This window comes from Gallus gallus, chromosome 8, assembly GCF_016699485.2.
Source record: "Gallus gallus isolate bGalGal1 chromosome 8, bGalGal1.mat.broiler.GRCg7b, whole genome shotgun sequence".
Taxonomy (NCBI): domain Eukaryota; kingdom Metazoa; phylum Chordata; class Aves; order Galliformes; family Phasianidae; genus Gallus; species Gallus gallus.
In genome coordinates, this window is record NC_052539.1 from 22625549 (window position 1) to 22641563 (window position 16015).

General features: G+C 43.1%; 1 protein-coding gene across 1 annotated transcript in view; it reads right to left on the reverse strand.

The window, feature by feature from the left end:
- Positions 1-16015, reverse strand: part of BEND5 (BEN domain containing 5) — an 840137-nt gene that overhangs the window by 244738 nt on the left and 579384 nt on the right. The window lies entirely within an intron of this gene.

The window sequence follows — 16015 nt, forward strand, 5'->3', positions numbered from 1 at the left end:
CACTGACCAACGCAGACAGCCAGGATAGTACAGCCTTCAGCTGGAACCTAACTGCGGTTAGGCCTTCCCAAGAGCTCTCCCATATGAGCTTCTCTGATCTAAGAAGAGCTAAGCTCAAGTTGCCATTTTCAATTTGGGCAGAGGAAAAATGACATAAAAGCATCCCCTCAACTGTTTCCCACAAAGACTTTAGAAACTCATTTTTGAGACTACCACCTTTCTCTGTCAGATTTGGTTAGCTGATGGCAATCAGCAGCTCCAGAAGTTGTGATGGCACACTATGGAGGGGAGAAATAAAAACAAATCATGTGAACAAAGCCTTAAGGACTCAGAGTTGAGTACTTAGGTTGAGGACTTGACAGGTGCTGCCCACACAAGTACAATTTGTATAACCGCTATCCAGCGGAGCAAGCACTGTATGTCTCAGCTGGCAGCTGAGAGTAGGGACGTAAGTCACAGAAGAGAGTTGTTTCTGTGCCAGCCATCACACAGAAGTAACTCTTCATGGAGTTTTTCACATGCATTGTTAAAGTTGAATTGTTGCTTGAAGGTACAGAGCAGAAAACCAACAAAATCAAAACAGACTTTCAGAAGGGCAAGGAAATATGCCAACAAATACACTACACAGGGCTTCACCTTGTCAAGATTTTGGCATGCACAGCCTTGAAGAAACAAAAAAATCACCTTTTGCCACTTGCTCTAAGAAATTTCACAATCCTCTGAAAACGTACAACGGAGTAGCTTGTAACGTCAAAGCTGATAAGCAGCCCCTGGATGGAAGACAAGGCAGCTCTGTTTTGCACCGAGATATTTTGTCATGAAACCAATCAACAACATTAATGGCAAATAAATTCGTTCATTAAAGGAAAGTCCTTTCTGCTCACGTTCTCTGCGCTGGCAGCTGGCCTCCCTGAGATTGCATACTTCAACACTTAGCCCCAGAGGAAGAAACTGGGGGGAACATTTTTCTTTTTATATAAATAGGCATAGTTTGATTTAACCTCAGAGAAAAAGCCATAGATTTCCCAGCTAGCCAAATTATAAGAACACATGGAAACTACATTGACATTTGGACTAAACTTGTTTGTATTTAAAAAAAAGAACAAACCCACGACAGAACTGACTTCCTCACTGTCATTCTGCCTCTGGCAGTAGTCTTCCAACTAGATCCAAAATACTTGGAGAGGAGGAAAAAGATGTTGTAATAAATGGAGAACTCAGAACATTCCTGAACATCCAAAGCACGGATTATTCTTTCTAATATCCCTAGCAACTTCTCCTGCATTCAGCAGCGCATTCAAGCCAAAACCAACTCTTTGGTTGTCTTTCCTACTAGAATATTAGTGGCTCTGCTGAGGCTAAGAGGGTTGTCTGAGAGAAAACCGAGGAGCTGTAAGAAATACCGATTGGCCTAACTTAGACAAAAGTGTTTCATGCACTTTTTAGCTTTTAATTCCCTAACTGAATTTCAGTAAGGGCTTTTCTGGACAAGGATCAGTGGAATTTGTAATCAAAACCATGACATGCAAAAAAAAAAAAAAAAACAAAACATTTCTGCTTCCCGACATGAAATATTTAGTGTAAAATCCCATGAGCTGCAGTATAATGACATCACGCTAATGGAAGAGGAAGACCTTCTAACAATTAAAAAGATCCTCGCTGAGGAAAACGCACGGGAAATAGTCACGCTGTCATTTATGCAGCAGCCACAGCACATTGGACAGTACTGCGGGCTACTGCATGCCCGTTTGTCTCGCTAATGGGCTGCATCAGGAAACAAAGACGACCATAAACTGAAGGAGGTATTTTTTGTTTGCTTTCAAGCAGAAGGGTAAGGTCAGTTAAAAAAAGACACTGTAGTACCACCCAGAGCTGCCTTCAGAGCCTGTTCTAAGTGCTGCTCTTCCCTCGACTGTCCCTGTGCAAGCGTGGAGCAGCTCAAAAAACATCAGAGCTACCCCAGTGCAAAGGAGAAAGGAGCTGTGTGTAACGCATGTTTAGTTTTCCAACAGAAACAAAATTCACGCAGACCAGCAAGCAAAATTCTTTCCACCTTCTGCATCTCCAGCAAAATTGCCGATGAGGGTCTGGTTCCAGAGCCATGACTGCCAATACGATAATGCACAAGGCAGAAAGAGAACAGCTTGAGCTTTGGATGCCAGGCTGAGCATTCAGCACCAGCAGGTACAGAAACCTTGTTTTGACTTGAAACCTGAGCAAATCTGATCTGGGAGTTCACTGGTGGAGAATAAATATGGAAGAAACTGATTTCAAATTGTATCTTCTGAAAGCATGAGTTGACAGGACAAAAATAGCAAATGCAATAGGTACCTGACTGCCATTGTTACTTTTGCTTAAGCAGAGATTGCTGCAATGTTCAGGAGCTGCATAAAAGACTCTGCAATATGCAATCAAGTCACAGGTCTGAAAACACACCAAGAAACATCCAGTAACTTTCACAGATGATAAGAGCTGGGCAGATAAAAGAAGTAATTACATCTTCTTTGAAACTCTATTTAGCTATTTTTAGTGCTTTAATCATGGGGCCAATTCTTCTACCTTTCTTCGCATCACATAATCCTTTACTCTGCAACTATTTTCACTGGTAAGGCTACTGGTAAATTAAAAGTTATTATCGAGACAGAGTTAGGGGAGTCAGAACCTGTACCCAAACCTTTTAGATCAGAAGCAGAGACTGACCAAATGCTGTATCATTGGTGGCAAAAAAAAAAATCTCACACATCTCTTTACTTATTGGTGTGATGGATGCAGTCCAGGGCTGGAGGGTAAGGTTTCTCACTGTGATTGTTAGCCAGTGGCTCTCTCCAGGGCTGTGCTAATCAGACCAACTGAGCTAGATCACAGTCTGATGCAGAGAAATACAGATGGCTATTAAGCATTGGACTGGGACCAGCTCATTCACAAATGCTATCAAGCTTTCAGACATCAGAGCCACTCCTGGGCAAATCCCAGGGTAAAAGTGAAAATATTTTCTGAACAGTAGGCTTTTAGTGTGAACCTCCACATCTAAGCCTGCCATGACTGCCAGGCTTGGGAACGGCTCCATACATTGCTCCACACTGGTTCAGTGGTCTGCATCAGCATAGAAAGGTCCAGAGCCAATGCAGAAATCCTCTTGATTGCTCTATTTTGTGTTGTGGATACACCAGCATGAGTCCAGCAGCAGCCCTGGGATAAAGGTGCACAAGCTAAACTCAGACAACCAAACCTAAGGAGCGGGCAGGTCAGATCTACTTGGAGTAGGTCTGTCTTACTGTCCAAGTCTTACTTTGGAGACTTGTAAGATCTGACTGCCAGTGCAGAGCCAGGAGGTCATCATCAGTACTTAAAATAAGCATCAACATTTGTCAGGTTTTGTATTTCACCAAAACATGTCAAATTTGGATTAGATTTCAACTTCAGCACTTCATCCCTCTCCAGATTCAGATACTCTCAACTCAGCACAGCGCTCTCAGCCCTGCTCGCTCAAGTAGGGAGAGTTGATTGCCCTTGACTGTTTCCTCTTCAACTCCCAAGGATTTTGCTATGTGCTACTTGGAGGAGGGAGGAGAGGAGTGGAAAAAGGAGCAATACAGGAAGCAACCAAAAAGAGGATTAGTGTCCCTCTCTGGTATCGGTTAATGATTGTTCCTAAAAGAAGCCATCTTTTATTACTTTTTGTTAAGCCCATTTCATAAAATAAGAAAACCAACCCATGCATTCTGGAGTATGTGATGATTCTAAAACAAATAGCAAAAAGAAAAAAAAGCAGGCTTAAATAACTGAACATGATAAGGTGTGGAACACAAATTCTGCTCCCCTAGGAAGCACATGAAGCCTATCCACAGCTGCAAAAGTTGTTCAGGCACAATACCACCATGCCGACAGCATCGCCTGTTTCCTGAGGGTGTCACTTAATGGAACATGGGGAAGATGGAGAAGCAGAGATGGAAGGACACTTTCCCCTTTGTCAGACTTGCTGAATTTAAGCAGCAGGACCTTTCCCCAAGGTTGAGAGCCTTTCTCCCCAGTTCCAATTTCATCTAACAATGAATCAGTGCCAGAATCAGAATAAAAATGGGCATTACACTGACGTGCTGTGGGCCAACCCAGGGAAGGTGATCCAGATATGACGCAACATAGCATGGGATTGCAGCTGGCAGGCTGCCACAGATGAGGTAAATAAGAATGATTCTGAAACACTCTTACATCACATAGAACATGGGCGAAGTGAAATTACTTTGCTCAGAGGAGGGTTTCCTACCACAGCCTAAGTTACTACCAGCGTGAATGAGGTTCAAGGCAGTGTGAATTAACCACAGTCACAGCCCTGGTATACACTGACCTAAGTCAATTGAATAAATGGGATATTATTCCAGAACTCATTTTTAGAAGAAGCCATCTGACAGCTGTTACCTTGCAAACTGCTCTGTAGAAACAGGTGCAACGTGAGCAGAAAGAGCTTTAGTTTCCTTCCTTGCTGAGCTGTAGCACCCAGGACAGATAGTTACAGTGAGGACTGTGCCTTCAGAGGGCTGGAAGAAGAGCTGTGGAGACCCAGCAGCCTCTCCACAGAGGGATGCTATCAGCAGCCATCTTATGTGGTGAGCAAACAAGCCTTGTAGAAATCAGACCTCAAGTGTTACGTGGCTTAATTACATTCTGCAAGGTCTTCAAAGATCCTTATCTAGAAAAGCATTGGAAATGCACACTGTATTACTTAAAAGAATATATATATATATGTATATATATATATATATATATTCCTTGACTTCAGGAAAGCATTATGAATTAAAAGAAAAAAAATCATCATCATCTACTTAAAAGGAACGAAGCATCAAACATTTGATTCAGAATGTAATCACAAAACAACACAGTATCTCCAAACCAGCCTTTGGAAATCACACGCAAGAAGGGCAGATACATCTGGATTCTCAAAAGAAAAGAGTAGCTCACCCACTTGTTGTTTTGAGATACTAAAAGGATCAAAAGGGCCATTTTAATGCTCCAAATCCTCTGCAAAAACAAACAAACAAACAAACAAAAAAACCCTCTCAAACATTTCAATCAGGCTGGATAGAAAGGAAAAGAAACTGATCAGACACATGATGATTTAGGGAGCTCTGAGCACAGAAACTTGCAAGCTTTTCCACTGAATGCAAAGCAGTAATTAAACGCTTCCTATAGAAAAGAAAGGTTGTCCCTTGGATGCTTCTGTCAATCTGCATTTAACAGACACAGCAGCCTTCTCATTGAAGCACACGAGCGCTCCACTTCTTCGTTGAAGTGACCTTAGCTGTCAGCCCAGCCTGTCCTGTTCAATATCTGTAGCTCTGCTCAGCGCGTTATGTGAACATGTGTGGGGATGAGGAGATGCAAAAAAAGAAAAGCACAATGAACAGGCAAACCATTGGCCCCAATTAAAAAATTAAACAGGTGTCCCGAGACTGTCAGCCTGAAGATGGAGCATCTACATTTAATTAAAGGGATAAGTTTAGCAGAAAATGCCACTCCAGCTACTGTCAGAATGCATGATTAATTTGTGATAAAATATCCAGCACTGTCTAACAGAAACAGACGGCTGGGGGACACATATTTACACAATCACTTGTTACTTCTTCAAGATATTACCAATGACCCTGGGCTTAGCATCACTGCATTAAAGTGAAATTCTCACATCTGTTCCTGAAGTCTCACGACTCGCTGGAGGCATTTTACAGCAGCCCCACGCGATGCCACAATGAAGCCTGGAAGCAAAGAACGAGCAATGGGGTCACCTGCCTCCTCCTCCCGTCTTGGTCCATCGGTCCCTCTCCTCACAGTGACACAAGGGCATGGCTTTTCCTGAAGCTCATCAGTGATGCCGGCCCCTTCTAAGTGATTCCTTATCAACCAGTTTCCCTGGCACAACAGCGGGTACTGTACCCGCTACCAATCAACCGCTGTTTCTATTAGCAGATTAGGTTTTTCTTTCCCCCTGCATGATTGATATACCCTGCTGCTGAGATGTTAAAGAGCTCAATTATTTCTGCTCAATCGTAGAGACTGTTTTATAAACCATTCAGGTGAGATAACATGCAGAACCATATCTTGAAGTCTCACTTCTCCTGTCTTGATGATCAAAATTACAATTACAGGGTCCTCATTGTTTTTCAGCTGATGAGAGGAGCTGATTTTACTTCCAGCTCCTGGGACTGCAGGTGAGACTTCCAGGACTGTGGCATTTCCTTCCCAGGGAGGAAAAGATGCCTTTGGGCTGACTTGGGTAACCCAAGTTTCCTCCAGCCTGAGGATGCAGTTTGTGCTTTATTTCATGCAGATATGCTGGAACAGTTTGACGAATCAAGCTAACCAGGCTCTAGAGATGACACATTTATGGAACTTCTGCTGAGTTTTTTTCCCCTGGATTGGTACTCCAGCATACCAGAATAGATAAAAGAATCTCAGGGCTCTCAGCAGTTCACACAATGGATGTGTTCAAAAATTGAATACCCAGTTCTCATCATGCTAGTTAACAAACACGAGACTTGTACTGAAAAAGCCAAACTCTTCCAGAAAAGAGACCATTACTTCCCAAAACACAAAACAGTACAACTAATATTCAAGAGGATATTATCTGATACAGCTGATGTCTGAATTTTAGTTGCTCTGCAAGCCCAGAGAGAAAATAAAAGTCAGGAATCACTGCCTTCAACTCTGCTTGACATCAGTAATTTCCTTCTACCCCCATCCATGGCCATGCTCCTAGCATAAGACTTCCCTTCAGGTTAACTTTGGCAGAGATTATTAAGACTCCACTGACTTAACTTCAGCTGCTTTATAGATGCAGACACTCAGACAGCCACATGAGTCACAGTAAGAGAAATGATCACAACTTATTTTAGCATACGTCCTGCACATTTTGTGTTTGTATAGGTTTTGATGTGACCATCTCCACGTTCAGAACATCCAGGCAGAATGACCCTGGTTTCTCTGTACCTGCACAAGAAGCGTACACCTTCAAAGAGCAAGAGTTTGTTCAGTGCTACGGACATATGGATATTTTCAGATCTGGACTCTCAGATAGATGACTGTCAGGCTAAACGCAGACTGTCATGCAAAGGTGTACAGGATGTATCACTGTTTGGACATAGACCTAGTTAGGCTTTTTTATAACTGCCTTTGGATTTTTCTTAACTACTTAGGAAGAGATTTCTTCTAGCAACCTTAATCAGAGTCCTTAACACCTTTAATAAGTGGCAAACAGCTACCTATCAACTACAACCAGCAAGGATATAACCTGAAATATTGCTACTTCTGCTTTCAATAGATAAACAGAGGGAAAGGTAGATAATGCTATCAACTATACTCAAAAATATCCAGGCAGGCAAAGTTTGTAAATGCAGACATTTCTGCTTTGTACTGTTTTATGGCTGAGCTACTCTCCTCTACTCCTGAAAGAGTTCTAAGGACACAGGATGTGAAGTTGTGTGATATTATCACTGCCCAACCCCAGGTCTTCTTAGACCTTGCTGCCCAGAAGTACTAACCGTCAAATGAATGGCACAGAGCAGACCTTCAAACATGTGTAGTATGAGGAACCTGTGTCATCAGCATTTACCTGCACACTTGGATGCTTACATGAATTCATAGTCATGACGTTTGATACAAAAACTTATACAGGATGATTTGGGGAGGTCAAAGATGTTTCGCACCTTCCACAATATAACTTTTCCTTAATGGCCATGTTTAGCAGCACTATGGGGTTCTAGCGATCATGAAATTAACTTCTGTGTGTCACAAGGCTGTCTATTACCAGATCTTCTCTGGATGCTTTTAACTGTAGGACACAACAAACCTCCAGGCATAGAGAGCTTCAGAACTGTAGGCATAATCCAAATACTAGAGAAAGGCAATAAGGGGAAACAAAGGCACAGCAGAAATATATATTCAAGAGGTCATCTGATAACTCCTTGGAGAGTCAGTATACAAGTTATGATTACCTGAGGATGAACTGGTCTAACTGTAGAGTTTTTTGTCTCCATTCTAACTGTTAGATTACCATTATACTTCCTTTTGCTTCCAAAGAAAGAGGGATTTTTGCAGGCTTTCTGCAGTTCTCGCATTTTCAGTAATTAAACTTATCTCTGAGGCAATCACATTTAGGATTACCAGGTTTCCTATCTCCAGGCTAATAGGGTCAAAATGCTTAGCTGCCCTCCTGCCTGCCAGTTTATTGCATTTTGCTAATGGATCATTTCCTTCCATGGGGATAACATATTGGCTATTAGGCATTCTCCTGTTGCACTGCAATTTTAGGTGGTCAGGCAGCAATAATAAGTGCTCTTGCTATATAGGAGACTTTATTGCCAGATTAAATAGAGTAACAAAGCAATAAGAATAACTTCTCACTCAATGCTTGCTGTCAAAGACAAGATGGACACCTGTATCTCGCTCAGTAGTTCTCCACTTTCTACCTTGCTTATGCTCTCTTATTATACTGCACTTGTAGTCCCAAACCACAGTAGTGCTCAGTTGACCCTGCTTAAATGCCCATATCATGGAAGATTCCAAGTTCAAGGGGATTCTATTTACTTTAATGCTTCTCCTGAGAAGCTCTGCACCTGCATTAGTAGCTTTTCCTCAGCATTATTCCTGCCCTTATTTTGTTTTTCCTTACACTTACATGCTTAAAGTATCTTACTGCAGTAGTCAAACATCTGACCAAATAGACATTTCTGTGTATTAGAAAGGGGGGATGGAAAGACTAAGAAAAAAAGGAAATGCAGTATGCGAACGATTCATCTATACAAAATGGAGTTTGTATGCAAAATGGTATTACTTAGGCCATGTTCATACTCACAGAAATGGCTGTTTCCTTCCACTCTCATCATTCCAAAGCAACTTTTATGTGTCTGTGACAAAGTAGAGCTGCAGTTGTATCTAATACATTCTGGTCTTGATGCAAAAATGGGATAATAGTGATTTGCCCTTCCGAATGTTGATTTTCAGGTAGAAGCATTTAATATTACTCATTAGACACTACCAAGTGAATGAGTTAAACTGATAGAGTTTTTCTTCATGTTTTTTCTTTTTTTTTTTTTTTTCCCCTTTAGTACTTCAAGGTCATTACACTGCACAGAAAGTAATAATCACTTATCAGGCTCTCCACTTTGCACAGAGCCTTATTTCCATAGAGGTGAAAATTTAGTAGTTCACTCAAATGCTCTTATTTTAAAGAATTTGGTGCAATCAATGTGAACCTCATATTTTTGCCTTTTTTTTTTTTTTCAAACAAAAAAAAGGAGTAAAGACAGCCAATCTGGCAGGGTTTTCCATTCTCAAGAGCTCAAGACAAGATGAATTAAAGTTAATTGGGGGTAAAATGAAGCACTTTAAAGTGCATCTCTGGAGCTCAGAAAACTGGAATAAGCACAGAGATCTATTCAATTATCTGTGACTGTGAGATTTGTTTTGTGGAAACCATAGTACTCAATCCACTTGTTCTCTGTGCCCTGATCCCATCAGACCTCATAAGGCCAAGCCCTCTGTCTGGATCGGTACTACAGTTGGAGAGTCAACAAAACTCAAACTTGGGCTCCATAAGAGATAGCACTGATGATTCTTCAAACAAGAGAGCTTGTCCTCAAACCAGTCACCTCACTGGCATCATTTTACTGATCTGAATGAAGTGAACAGGAACAGAGAAGAAAACAATGACATTTTAGAGAAAACAAAACTGAAGGTTTATCTCTTGCTTCCAGGATGGTTTCTGCAAGTAGAGGACCTAACTCCCCAGGCCAGCTGCTACCTGAGTAATTCTGATTTTTTTTCTTTCTTTTCTACCAAACACAAACTTACTTACAACTAATCCTAAGCAGTTTGGTCAAAAAACCTAAACCATGCCTTTCACCCTAGAAATGGCTGCATTTCAGCCTTGGCTGGAGCAGCTGCCACGTAGACAGCTGCATCCTAGCATAACAAACATAGATTCCACTTGCACACACATATGTGGGCCCAGGTCTAACCCTGCTGTGATGAGTACCCAGAGCTTGGCATGGGCTGCTTAGCCCCAGCTGTGCAGGGTGAAGGGCAGCAGCCTGCACTGGACTCATGGATTAGCTCAAGCATGGTGCAAAGTAGAAGTTGGGCAAATTATTATTTTTTTTTTTAATGCCACCTAATGGCATTGCAGTACAAATGAAATGTGCCTCAGACTGGTCCAGGCATGTCTTTGGCTGCAAAACAGATTTATCACACTACATACAATCTATGATTTGCTCTGGGATCTCTCTGAGTGAAATCAAAGTAATCAGCATCTTCTAAATATCCTCAGAGTGGAAAGACAAGGAATAATCACATACAGACTTAGTTCTTGATGGGATCCTGATTTAGGCATCTTGTTTTTCACCCTCATAGCTTGCAGCAGGTCAGCTGATTTGCTTTCTTACTGAAAAAATCTGCACAACTGGCCAAGTTGGTTTTTTGTTTTGCTTTTGTTTCCTTCAGTCTTTCTTTTTTTCCTGTTGGTAGTTTTGTGTGCACGTCTGTTGTCTTTGCTTTTGCCGAGCATGCAGCTAATGAGAACAGGGGGGGTAGGTGGGAAGAGAGCTGCTTTCCTGCACTGGACACACTCTGCCTCCTGTATAGCACTGCTCTGCAACTCACTGACCAAACTCCCACTCTGTAGCAGAGGCTTCAGGTGCAGGTGTGCCTGGAATAGGAAATAAGCTCTACTGCAGAGAGGGAGGGCAGTGAAGGAAAGAGCTGTGCCTGGCCTTTCTCGCACCTTTTGACTCAGCTGGATCTGCAGGCCTCACCTGCTTCTTTGTAGTTGCCTTTCTGTAGAAGGCCAGGCCATGAACTAAACTTCAGGGCTGAATTTCCAGTTATGAGGAGTCTGGACGTCAAGTGGCCCCTCCAGGCCACACATTAATCCAAGGTAGCACTGTACAACTACAGGCGTGACTAAAGAGCATGCAGCAGCAAACAGGCTGTACAAGAAGGAGCCCTTGCTCTTTGAAAAGCTCAGGCTATGAACCAGAATGTCTTCTCAGATTATACTTTGGGTGGATGAGGATCGGCACCGCCAATCAACTTGAGTTCAATATGACGGTCACCATCTTCAAGGGTGCCAAGTCACAGATTGCTGTCACAACAAATGGTAATTTCTCAAGGTAAATTCTTTGGTAGGCTGAACCCTCAGCTCTAACCTGCAAGCTGACATGTGATACAGTAAATCATGCTTTGGTTAAAGGAAGTTATCTTGCAAAAACGTATTGAAATGACCCCAGGCTCATGAAGCATTGATGGAAGGTCTTCATTTAAGTTCTTCTTTGCTTGAAAAATAATAAACATTCTTTTTTCCTACTTCCTTTATGTGGTTTCCCTTTGATGAGTAATAAATAAAAAGGCAGTTAAAAACAGAAAACAAGTGCAAAGCCCTAGATCTGAAAGGGACAAAGACTCCATCTGTTACAGAGAAATCCAGCAATCCAAGTACCAGCACAGAGCCCACCTGCCAAAAAGGTTTTATGTTTATGTTAAGCGTGGCTTTAAGGAACAGAAATGTTCTCGCAGATAAAGGCAGCCACAAGAATGACTAACTGAGATGCACAGACAATAATTCCCTCCTTTGATTTCCTTTGCTGTCACCACTATCGGTTAGACATCTGAATGAAGATCAGCTTAGAAACTTTGATCCCTTTAAAAACAGAAAAACAAACCCCATAATCCAGAAATCCTTAGAGGAATACAGAACTTCAGTGGCCTCCTACGCACTACCATCAGTGCAAGGCTGCAGCTGTGGGGAGGGATGTGTGGGGCCCTGTCCTCCCCAGCAGCCCCAGGCCCCAGCACCCAAGTGACACACAGGTGTCCTTTGCTCAGACCCACATGAGGGGACTCTGCTCTTCATCTCCATGAGGAACACGGCTCTCCTCATGGCTTGCTGCTCTCTGGACTTAAAGGAAGGGGAATTTACCACTGGTATTTCTCTGTGGAGGATTAAGCAGACAGCTCTACCAAACCAGAGAACCCCAAAGACTTGAGGTCTTCTAGACAGATTTGTTTTCCTCCTTACATTGTTTTGCTCCTGATATATCCAGGCTGTGAAGTACTGGGCCTGCTTCTCTCAGCCCTCTACCTTGGGTGATTTCCCAGACATGGGCAAAACTACTATACTTCTGTGTTCCTCATCCTTGGATACTGATGCTCAAGAATAAACACTAACACTGTGCACTGGGTATATAAGAAACTCCAAATTGCAGAACCATCAAATCCTTCAGCACAAAAATTCAAGATCTGCTACAAACCCAGAAAACAACCTGCTCACACAAGTGACCCCCTGGCCACCGCAGCAAGCTCCAGCTGGGCCCAGAACGCCAGCACGGCTCAGGAAAGCAAGCCAGGCTCTAGAGCACAGAGCAGAAGTATGACCCATGGGTCCTCTTTGCAGTTATTTCCTCCAAGCTGGTGCAAAGCCATTTCTTTTAATAGCATTGGCCCTGGCTTACCCCAGGCAGCCTCCCCACAGGGCACACGATCAGCATCTGAGTTGGCTTCGCACACTTCCTCTCCTCAGTGACCTCCTGGGCTGTGCTCCTGCCCTCCCCATTAACTTGTCCTTAGGGGGATGGAGCCACACAAGAAATACCTGAACTTTCCAAAAAAAAGCCCATTGCATCCATGGCTACTAAGCACAACGTTTCCTGCATGTGCCCTCCACATAGCCAGGTGTCAGACACTCAGATCTGAAGCAAACCTCATTTTCCTCCCCTTCTCCAGCACAGCAGTCCAATAAATGGCTTCTCCTTCACCCCCAAACAAGCTAATAAATATTACTGCATTTCTGCAGGCTGTGTTGAAGGGCTCTGCCACCAAAAGCCAGCCCTATCTGTTGCAGGTCAGGTGTCTCCTCTCCTCAGCAGGCAGCTTACAGGTGCAATGTGCACCCTAAACGATACCCTGAAGGAGGGCTATGGGGAACAGCCCCTTCCTCCAGCCCCCATGCCCTGCAAAGGAGTGCTGGCCCCATTGTAACAGAAAATGAAGTGCAGCTCTGAAAAACAACATGCTTTAACACCCCTGCACCCTGACCATTAACTATAATTGTATTCTACATCAATCACGCGAGTTTTCCCCTTAAATGTTATTAAGTATAATTTCTGCTATGCAAATAGTTCCAGCTTCATTAATGGATTTCTGGTTTCCAGTAGAAGTTATTCTTTGATGAATGTCTCCAGATGTCAGTATCTGAAAAAAGTATTGGGGGGAGGGAGGGAGGAAGAAAATACTCTCCGATGCAATGTAAAAAGGTCCACTGGAGAGAGGGGGTTGGGAGAGGTAGGAATATAATTAAAACAATTAAAATTCCTATCTCATGACCATTTACAGATGCTCCAAAGTGGCTCTAAATTAAAGGGAAATGTCACAGAACATGGATGCTTCTGCCAAAAAGCAGCATTAAAAATGACAAATTCCAAACAGCCTGAAGACTCTTGTTAAATCCAAGGAGCTTCACAGCTCAACCAAGGCAAACTGAGGGGGTAGACAAAAAAAAATGAGAACCAGACCCAGCAGTTAGCTGCAGAAATGAGGGAGAGGTGACTGGGGAAAAGCTATCTGGCAGTATAACCAGTCAACGTGAGACCTGCAGATTTTTAGATTTATTCCCACCGTATCAGAGATCTTTTCTATCACCTGGTCTTTAATGGACTCAGCCTTTCTGTTACTGCACTCCCAGTTGCAAGTGGAAGACATCTAATATCCAGTTCTGCTGAATGAAGATTCTACACACCCATCAGAAACAAAATCAAACGTCACAAAATGAGACCCCGAGTCTCAAATCAGTGCAGAGAGGAGGCTGTAGGGTCTGCGTTTCTTACACTTTTTTTTTCACTGTTTTAATTTCTTTTTCTTCCCCCCTTATCTGCACTGCTGGGAAAATGCTCCTTTGAAATATTTTCTCATTTGTGCTGTGAGAAACCTCTGCTGGTGTGCTTGGGTGGGAGACCTGTTTTCATTTCTGTTTGCTTTTCTGAAAATAAATAAATAAAAATGAAGGGCCATCTGCCTAAACTTCCCCTTACACTTTCCCACTTAGGTTTTCACTGGAGAAACTCAATTATAAGAAATACAATAAATATTTATTGAACTGGTGAAAGCACTAGCATATGCTGCACACGCTCTGTTTTCCTGGATATTTTTTTTTCCCCCTGCATCAAGCCCTTGTTCTGTCAGAATTGTTTTCATGTTAGTATTACTCAGTCACTCCCCATGTGTCAGTAAATGCAAAACATGCCTGCTGTGAGACAGAGAGCGCGGGTGCCACTTTGCAGTTCCTCGGGATGCGAGCTGGCACAAAGACAAAGCACACACAAAGGATGACAGGCACCACAGCCTGCTTTTCCAAACAACAAACTGTGGAAATGATAATACCTTGGGAACGGGGCTGGAGCACGGGGGGAGGATGCACATAGGCTTCAAGAAGCTGAAATGCAGCCGTCCTTGGTGTGGGAGGGGAGCCGCCTTGGCAGAAAGCGGACCCGCGTGGCACAGCTGCTTCAGGAAAGCAACATCTGTGCATGGGGTCAGGTATTACAGCCTGGTAGCAGAGCCCATTAAGTGGCCATCTGTAGATGGTTTGCTTATTTACAGGCATTTCAATAGCACAGCTCATCATTACCTAATAAATGTTAACAAACTTGGCCGTGTCATGCTGCTGTAAAGGAGGCACGTTTTCATTCCCTTTCCAGCCAACAACAGGCATTAACTCTGGATGCCTTCACCTGCAGTCAGAGCAGTCCCTCACCCCTGGAAGCCTGCCTGAGGACTACCCTAGGACTCAGGAGAGGGGGGTTTGGCTCAGGCTATTTTCTCAGTCCCTGCCCAAGTCACCGAGGATCCAACTTCCAGAGCACTTGGGCATTGCTCAGCACCACTGGGCCAGCTGCTGGAGCCATGTCCAGTGCAAGCACTGGAAGAACAATCAACTGATGTCATTACCAGGGACCAAAGTTGGACATCTAAAATGAGGAGCATGGACCTATATGATCTGATTTCACATCATACAGAAAGACCATGGTACAGTCCGGAAATTAGCTCAGCCTTTCAGCTTGCAGCACAGTGCCAGAAGAAATTATAGGGCAGGAAATTATTGTTGACTGGATCCATCATTATTCTTTTACCATCTGTTACTTTCAGGTTTAGTGTTTTTCATAGCTCATGGATTAGTAGAGAAGTGTAGCGCTGTTTTTCAGCAATTGCATTCAATTTTTACTGACCAGAAGCTGAAAGAATAAGCTCAGATCTTGATCACCTCATTCACCTTCAATTCCCAGGGAAGATTTCCGTCATGAAAACTGTTACAGAATCATTAATGAGCAGTTAAAGCAGAGACCTGTTTAATCTCTCATCCATCAGATGGCACCTTTGGCATTGCCATGACCCAGGCTTCCCACAACACCTGGTACTTACATAATGGTTCACCTTCTCTAAGCACCTAATCGGCATAATAGATTAATGTTTATGGATTAGCTGACTTAGAAGGAGACCACCACATTCTGGATTCTGGTATCCCCCTCTTTTGGCACATAGCGTTTAGTTGCTGGACAGGACAGTTGCTGCTCATTAACCTCTTAGGGTCCAGCATTTTATTTTATAAGCTTTAAACAATGGGCTATGAATTCTCCCACAGATGTCCATCATGACTAGGCCAGTCAACATCTAATCCTTCAAATGGCATCAGCTTCCTCTGGTCATGAGAAAAGAATGGACACTTAGGATACTACTAAGGGTCAGGTGGCAGCATTGACTTCAGCTGGTATCTCCAGTTGACTGGATGCTAGGTGACACCATGATCATCCAGAACATTATCACGGACGTTTGGTGGGATTTCAGAGTAAGCACATACTCAACCACTGAGCCCTCAAATGGATTTGTTACCATACATGCCCATCCATTCACTGTGCTAAGCACATGTTCACACTAATAGCACAGTTTACTGAATCAGAACCAATGAGCAGGTTTACTTAGC